This window comes from Chrysochloris asiatica, unplaced genomic scaffold, assembly GCF_000296735.1.
Source record: "Chrysochloris asiatica unplaced genomic scaffold, ChrAsi1.0 scaffold00032, whole genome shotgun sequence".
NCBI lineage: Eukaryota > Metazoa > Chordata > Mammalia > Afrosoricida > Chrysochloridae > Chrysochloris > Chrysochloris asiatica.
The window spans coordinates 20,112,506-20,121,429 of NW_006408550.1; the positions used below are offsets into that span (position 1 = coordinate 20,112,506).

At 41.2% G+C, this 8,924-nt stretch overlaps 1 pseudogene; it reads right to left on the bottom strand.

Annotated features, from left to right (window-relative positions):
* Nucleotides 1-7,573: 7,573 nt before the first annotated feature.
* Nucleotides 7,574-8,218, bottom strand: LOC102825571 (annotated as a pseudogene).
* Nucleotides 8,219-8,924: the final 706 nt, after the last annotated feature.

Sequence of the window (8,924 nt, forward strand, 5' to 3'; positions counted from 1 at the left end):
TATTGTTATTTTTAGCTGAGGTCCTGGGGGTGGGGGCAATAGGGGTGGCAGAGGTTGATGCCAAATCATGCTGGATCCCCTTACCCCCGACACCGTTAGTGGTCTGTAGACAGTGCAGCTTGTTCAACCATCTGTTGAATGGTTTTTCTGCCAGAGATTTGGGCATTTATTTTTCCAGAGTCAATGTTTTTGCAGTAAATACACCGGGCCTTGTTTAAGGTTCTCTTTCCTTTTAGGGGTCCTCCCTGGGGTCCCACAGGCTTACCTTTAGGGGTCTTTTAGGAAGACAGTTACCGCCTGAGACTTCTTGTGCTCTTGGCTGTTAAATACCTCAAAGGTGATGTTCACCAGCTGGGATAGATTCATGTTAATTACCCTGTTGAATTTCTGCCGTTTCTTTTTAATATCCAGGGCGCTTGGGAGATAGAAGTCATGTTAACCATTTGGGTATTTGCTGAGTTCTTAGAATCAAGGTCTTTCTACTTACAGTAAGCCTGGTAGATTCATTCAACGAATTGAAGGGTCCTCAGTTGGCTTCTGCTGAACTGCCCACACCATATTCAAGTTCTTTGGTTTAAGAACTCCCTGTTTCAGACCTCTGACAATGCACCTTTTATAGCGCTCTAGCTGTGGCAGGTCCATTTAGATTTCAATTTGTGTTAGCTAGAGGAATTGACTGGGACAAGAGACCCGTTCAGGTTTTGTTTTTTTCTCCATGGATGCGTGCTGTTTTGTCCCATGCCTTATCTCAGACCAGCATTTTTAGTTGCTGCTCAGGAGCATTGTCAACAGAGCCTGAATGTCTGCCTAATTAGGATGGTGGGTAGCAAAATAGTGGTTATTAAATTTGTTGTTTTGGTTGCGTCATCTTGGTGTGGCACTGTGGGGGGACCACTAAGTTGGTCCGAACCTCAAGGTCAGCAGTTCAAGCCTACTAATGACTCCTTGGAAAACTCACACAGGGTCACCATGAATCAGAATCAACCCAACAGCACTGAACAACAACATCTCAATAAGAGGGATTTGATTTTTTCCTATTTAACAAGTCCAAGATAGAGAAAGAAGTATGCGCCCAGTAATATCCTGTAGCTTGCCCTTCTGTATTCAATCCATGGGCATCTGCAGGGGGGTATTGCCTTGGCTCTGTTCCAGGTAGCTCTCTATCGAAATGGGTCCCTTGAAGGGTATGGTATAGAGAAATCACTTCTAAACTGCTTTCCTCAGTGGCTGAATATGGCCAGGCAGGTTCACTAGGTCAAGTTATACTTTTCCTTAATGGCAGCTGCTGGTGTACTAGGAGTTGTAATAAGACAATCTTACAATCAAAAGCTATATTTCAAAAAAAGTAACCATTCATCTCTTTGTATATTCACGTACAGGCTTGCTGAAAACTGTTTTCACCTAATACTCATCTGTATTTATTTTTCCTCTTCATGATTTTCATAACTTTCTGCATTTTTACAAGGTCTTCTATTGCCAGATCCTGGTTATCTATTTGTATGCAGCAGTTAACAAAATTGAACTTCTCACATACTCCTCCTCCTTCCACAGCCAATAAGTAGTCTAGGGCTAATCTATTTTGGTAGATGGCATTTCAAGTCTGGGTCTGTTGGCATGCAAGAAGGGTTAGGTTTACCGCAGTTCCATTGGTTATAGATTCAGTTACCTAGGAGGGTGCCCTCACATTTATAGCTACTATAGAAGAGTAGTATGGTTACTGTTTGGCCCTCCTTGGTGGTATGGGTGTATAGATTACATAGATTTATCCCTTTCTCACAAATACAAAGTCTAATTAAAATGAGTCCCATGGTGGATATCCTCATGCTTTGGCCGTGCATAGATCAGCCAGCTCCCAGTTGTAGCTGAAGCTGGGCAGGTTGTACATCTCAATGTTACCTTGTAAGGGTTGGTAAGGGCCTGGGGTTTTTCAGTAAAGCTGGGGCTCTATCCCTTGCAGTTATACAAGTTGGGGGAAGAGAAGGGAATGTAAACCAGGAAGGAGTGTGTTTCAGAGGCCTGATGTGTGAGGGGCGGGGAGGGGAAGTTGGGTGAAAAAGGGATAGGATGTGGGACTTGAGCAGGAAAAACAGGGGCTGGAAGGGGAGCAGGAGCTTTAGGAGGGTAGTTATAAGGAAGGGACATGGGGGCATCAATGGCAGAGTCCCCTGGGTCTTGGAGGACTGTAGGGGTGGGGGAAGTTTGGGGAGTCATGACGGGCGGCACCGTCTGACACCACACGACAAGAATGATAGAAACTTATGAGACTGTCCATTCCTGAGGGTGCATTGGCGGACCCAGGGAGGGCGAGTCTTAGTAATTTGGAGCCAAGAATCTATGTAGGGAAATTGGTCTGGGTGGCCCAGTTTTCCAATGATAACTTCATATACAGCAATGACATGGCAGAGGTCTAGGACCCCGGAGTCTGGCAAGTTAACTTGAAAGGAGGGCCATTTAATTGTACAATGAGTTCAGAGCCTACTGGGGGTCAGGGGGCTCATCATAATCTCCCGAGAAACCCTTGGAAACTTTTTAAAACATGCAGTTAAGGACTGTGCCTCGAGACTGAATCTAGCCCATGGCTAGGGGTAAGGGAATGGGAGGAAAAGTATAAGAAGAGGAAATACAGAGTAAAAAAAAAAAAAGATCTTGTCCAGAGAGTGGTGACAGAAGGTCCCCTGGAGGAGGAGGTCCTATAAAAAGGTCAAAACCTCCCTGCTGCTTTGGAAGACAAAGGGAGGTGAGGCCTAGAGTTCATGGAGGATAGAAGATAGAAGGAGTTGGCATGGGTCTAGGCAGAGATGGGACATTGAAGACAGGCAAGGATCAAGGAAGACACTGAGCCCCGAATAGACAAAGGATGACAAGAAAGAAACAGACAACTAAGAGTAGTTTGGAGAGATAGGTCCATTCTTCAGGGGACACCATACAGAGGCCTAAAGTGAGAATGACAATGATAGGAAGACAGACAAAGAACTTAATTGTGAGGCAGAATGAGAAGTCCATCAAAGACAGAAGAATCTGAGACATAGGTTACAGGGGAGGGGGTTCTCATTCACTTGCCCACCTGGCCACATCCCTCTTGGGAACTTAGGTCCATCTTAGCTAGAGTGCACCCACAATCCTGGGCCAGGTCAGCCTCCCACAGAGAGGTAAGTCACTGTAATGCCTTATGGCGTGACCACGGAACTGCAAGTGGGGGCCCAGTCAGACTCCGTGGCTGTTGCTGTGGAGCCGCACAGACTAGGTCCCTGCAAGCAGGAACTGGCTTTTCATATGCAAACAATCAGACATCCATTCACACAGACAATGGGAGACATAGAAATGTTAAATAGATGTGGCATATAGCAAAGTTACAAGCATACCTCATAATATCCCACCATTGAGACAAGAGCCAATAACAGCTGCTAAGCATTACATGCAAAAAGGGAAGCCTATCTCCTGATCATAACCATCAGGAGACTCCCAGTAAGCTTAATAACACAGCTTAACAAACACCCATTTAAGCATTAAAAACTCATATAACTACTGCAAATGACCAATAAAGCACAACAAAAGATCTCAAAACAAGTCCCAAAACAGAAAAGAGTAACTGAGACAAAGTAGCTGGAGAAAGACAAAGGCTCCACAGAAGAGAAAGAGCAGGTTTTGGATTTGCCTGAGAAGGAATTCATTAGAACAATATGGAAACAAATTCAAATTCTCCGAAAAGGGGTGGAGGAAAACAAGGAAGAAGTCAGAAAAGTACTACAAGAGCAATCAAACAAGATTGATACAGCATTGGAAACAATTCAAAACCTGAAAAAAGAGGTCCAGATGATTAATAATAAAATATCAGAAATGGACAATACACTGAAAGGGGAAAGGAGCAGAATTGAAGAGATGGAAGCTAGAACAATTGAGCTGGAAGACAAATCTCTCAATACTGCTAAGATAGAAGAGCAAGTAGAAAGAAGGATAAAAAAAATCTGAAGAGAGTCTAAGATTCATGCTGGATAACAAGAAGAGGAACTACTTAACAATTATTGGCATTCTGGAACAGGAAGAATCAGAGAAGTCCACAGAGGAGCTAGTGGAAGAGCTTCTGGAAGAAAATTTCCCTAACATCTTGAAAGATGAGAAGATAAACATTCAAGAAGCTGAACGTACCCCAGGAAGGATAGACCCCAAAAGAAAATTGCCAAGACATATAATAATCAAGCTCTCCGAAATCAAAGACAAAGAGAGAATCCTAAAAGCAGCCAGGGAAAAGAGAAATATTACTTACAAAGGCAAGCAAATCAGATTAAATTCTGACTAATCAGCAGAAACCATGCAGGCAAAAAGGCAATGGGGAGACATATACAAAACACCAAAAGAAGAAAACTTCCAACCAAGAATCATTTGTCCAGCAAAACTGTCGATCAAATATGATGGTACAATCAAAACATTCCAGGATAAACAGAAGCTAAGAGATTTTGTCGAAGCCAATCCAGCACTTCAAAACGCCGTAAGGGGAGTTCTTTGGACTGGAAACCAACAAGAACAGACAACAACCAGAGATTGACAGGCATGGCAACACCACCTGAAACTCAGACAACGGATAGCAGAGTCCAGAACAGAACAAAACTACAACAATGAACTCAAAGAAGCTGGGAGGTCAACCAAAGATCAAAATAATATCAATGTCAAAGAAGGAGAAAATGTAGAAACAGAGATCCAGGTGGTGAGGAGGCCAGTACATTACAGGATACAATAGGTTGTCTTAAATAGAGAGAAAAGTTAATAGACTATAAGGTAACCCCAAAGAACGTTAATACTTCACAACTTACCATGAAAATGAACTTCCAAGCAGAACAAGCAAACATGAAATCGAAGAAAAAAACTGACAAAAAATAGCACAAAAAACACAAATTCAGCACATGCAGAACAAAGGAACAAACAGCACTACCAAAAAAATTAATATAATGGCAGCAATTAATTCATACCTATCGATAATTACATTGAATGTCAATGGATTGAATGCACCAGTAAAGAGAGAGGGAGTGGCAGAATGGATAAGAAAACAAGACCCTTCAATATGCTGCCTGCAAGAGACACACCTTACACACAAAGACAAAAACAGACTAAAAGTTAAACAATGAAAAAAATATATATACCAAGCTAACTGCAACAATAAACAAGCAGGAATGGCAATACTAATAAAGTAAACTTTAAGGCAAAAACCAATGTAAGAGATAAAGAAGGAAACTATCTCACGATTAAAGGATCAATTGAGCAGGATGACATAACCATAATAAATATCTATGCTCCCAATGAAAGGCACCAAGATATATGAAGCAAACCTTACTAGAATTGAAGAAAGAAATAGATAAATCTACAATTATAGTGGGAGATTTTAATATGCCACTTTCATAAAGGGACAGAATTACCAGAAAGAAACTCGACAAAGTTACAGAGGAACTAAACTGCACGATCAACCAACCTGACCTCATAGATGTGCACAGAGCATTCAACCCAACAACAGCACAATATACATTCTTCTTCAGTGCACATGGAACATTTTCCAGAATTGACCATGTGTTAGGTCACAAAGCAAGCCTCCATAAATTTACAAACTTCAAAATGCAACAAAGCATCTTTTCAGACCACAATGCTATAAAACTAGGAATCAACAATAAGAAGACCAAGGAAATAATGTTGAACACATGGAAACTGAATAACATGCTGCTGAAAAGTGACTGGGTAAAAGAAGAAATTAAATGTGCATTCATAAAGTTCCTAGAAACAAATGAGATTGAAAACACAACATACCAAATTCTTTGGGACACAGCAAAAGCGGTTCTGAGTGGACAATTTATTGCAGCATATGTGCACATTCAAAAAGAAGAAAGACAAAATGAACACAGCATCTACAATAATTAGAAACAGACCAACAGGGGAACCTACAGCTACCAAAAGAAAAGAAATAATAAAGATAAGAGCAGAAATAAATGGGATGGAAAAACAGAAAAACTATAGAAAGAACCAACAGGACAAGAAGCTGGTTCTTAGAAAGGAGTAATAAAATTGACAAACTTTTGACAAACCTAACAAAAGAAAAGAGGGAGAAGACAAAAATAATTCACATTAGAAACCACATGGGTGAAGTCACAACAGAACCAAAGGATAATAACAGAACACTATGAAGAGTTGTACTCCAACACATTTGAAAGCTTAGAAGAGATGGATGCATTTTTAGAAAAACATGACCTACCTAAACTTACACAGAGTGAAATAGAAAACCTGAACAGACCCATAACAAAAGAAAAAATTGATCAGGTCATCAAAAAACTCCCAACCAAAAAAAGTCCAGGTCCAGATGGCTTCACTGGTGAATTCTACCAAACATTCAGGGAAGAGCTGTCACCAATTCTACTCAAATTATTCCAGAGTATAGAGGAGGATGGAAAACTTCCTAATACTTTTTTATGAAGCCAGCATAACCCTCATACCAAAATCAGGGAAGGAAGGACATCACTAAGAAAGAAAACTACAGACCAATATCCCTCATGAACATAGATGCAAAAATTCTCAACAAAATCTTAGCCAACAGAATCCAGCACATCAGAAAAATAATACAGCATGACCAAGTGGGTTACCTAAAAGGGTTGCAAGGATGGTTCAACATTAGAAAAACAATCAATGTAATCCACCATATAAATAAGAAAAAGGAAAAGAACCACATGATCATATTGATTGATGCAGAAAAGGCATTTGAAAAAATCCAACATCCATTTGTGATAAAAATACTCAACAAAGTAGGAATTGAAGAGAAATTCCTCAACATAATCAAGAGCATATATACAAAACCAACAGCCTACATCACTTTCAATAGAGAGAAACTAAAAGTCTTCCCTCTGTGAATTGGAACCAGACAAGGATGCCCTTTGTCACCACTCCCCTTCAATATTGTTATTTATTTTGCTGTTGAGAATTGTTGTTGTTGTTGTTAGGTGCCATCAAGTCAGTTCAGACTCATAGCTACCTTATGCAAAACAGAACAAAACACGGTTTGGTCCTGCACCAACCTTACAATTGTTGTTATGCTTGAGCCCATTGCTACTGTAGCAATGCGTATCGTTGGGATCTCCCTCTTTTTCACTGATCCTCCACTTTACCAAGAATAATGCCCTTTGCCAGGGGCTGGCCCTCCTGATAATATTTGCAAAGTATGATGAACAAAATCTCACAATCTTGACTTATAAGGAACATTTTGGTTGTATTTCTTCAAACACAGATTTTCTTATTCGTCTGGGAAGCCATGGTACTTTTAATATTCTTATCCAACACCATAACTCAAATGTATCAATTCTTGAATGGTCTTCCTTATTTATTGTCCAATTTTCACATCCATATGAGGCTGTTGAAAATACCACAGCTTGGGTCAGGTACACCTTAGTCCTCAAACTTACACATTTACTCTTGAACATGTTAAAGAATTCTTATGCACTAGATTTGTCTAGTGCAATATTTTCTTTGATTTATTTCTTTCCTTTTTTTTTTAAGAGAGGAATTTGAATTTATTGGAGGGCACAGGTCAGTGCTTACAAGGCCTTCACAAATGCAACGTGCTCCACTTGTCCAACGGACCATGATTGGGGGTGTATTTGACTGAAGAGCCATCTGGGATGAGGCACTTCTCAGCCACCATGTCTTCAAACTTCTCAGCATTGAACTTGGTGAAGCCCCATTTCTTGAAGATGTGGATCTTCTGGCTCCCAAGGAACTTGAATGTGGCCCTGCCTAGGGCCTCAATCACATGCTCCTTGTTTTGAAGCTTGGTGCAGATGGACATAATGACTTGGCCAATGTGGACCCTACCCACAGTGCCCTGGGGCTTTCCAAAGGCCCCTCACATCCCTGTCTGGAGTCCGTCAGCCCCAGCACAGGACAGCATCCTGTTGATGCGGATGACATGGAACGGATGCAGCTGCACTCGGATGTGAAAGCCATCTTTGCCACAACTTTTCACCATGAACTTGTTGGCACAAATATAGGCAGCCTCCAGGGCTTTTGAGGAGAGCTGATCATATTCATCTGGCACCACGTGGCTACAGAGTGGGAACTCATCCTCTTTTGTCCTCTTCATATCCAGGCCAAGTATATGAATCTTGGCATCAGGGACACCTCAGGAGAAGTGGGATTTGGGTTAGGGCTTATTCTTACAATACCGGTAACACTGGGCAGGGAGGCGACCCATGGTGACACCAGGTTCTTTGTGGTGTGCTGGAGGAAAAGAGTTCTTGCTACTTCTTCCATGAGTATTGATGGTGGATCCAAGCAAAATGAAGTCTTTGACAGCTTCAATCTTTTCTCCATTTCTATGGATGTTGTTTACTGGTCCAGTGTTGCGGAATTTTGTTGTTTACTTTGAAGTTCTTGCTAATAAAGGAGGCCTGATAGCACAGTAGTTAAGTTCTTGACTGCTAACCAAGAGGTTGGCAGTTCAAATCCACTGGTCTCTTCAGAGGGAAAACAAACTATTACAGCGGCTTCTGTAATGATTACAAAGTAGGATGACCTTGGGCCTGTTCTACTCAGTACTGTGTTATGGCTGTGAGTCTGAATAAATTCTAGGAAAACAGTTGAGATCTTGCTAATGAGTAAAAGCCATTTTCCTGAGTTAAATCCCTGCAGCCAAGTAGATTCCAACTCATAATAACCCTATGCAGGGCTTCTGAGACTAAATCCTGATGGGAACAGACAACTTTATCTTTGCAGAGTGACTAGTGGTTTTGAACTGCCAATATTACAGTTCAATGCCCACCCATAGTGCTACCAGACTTAGAAATAAAATTGGAATAACTATGCTCTGGCTGTATGAATAAGGAATGTGATCTAACGGGAGGCTCAAGGACACATCAACTGGGCCCTGAGATTTTTACTATAACTAATATGTATGTGAA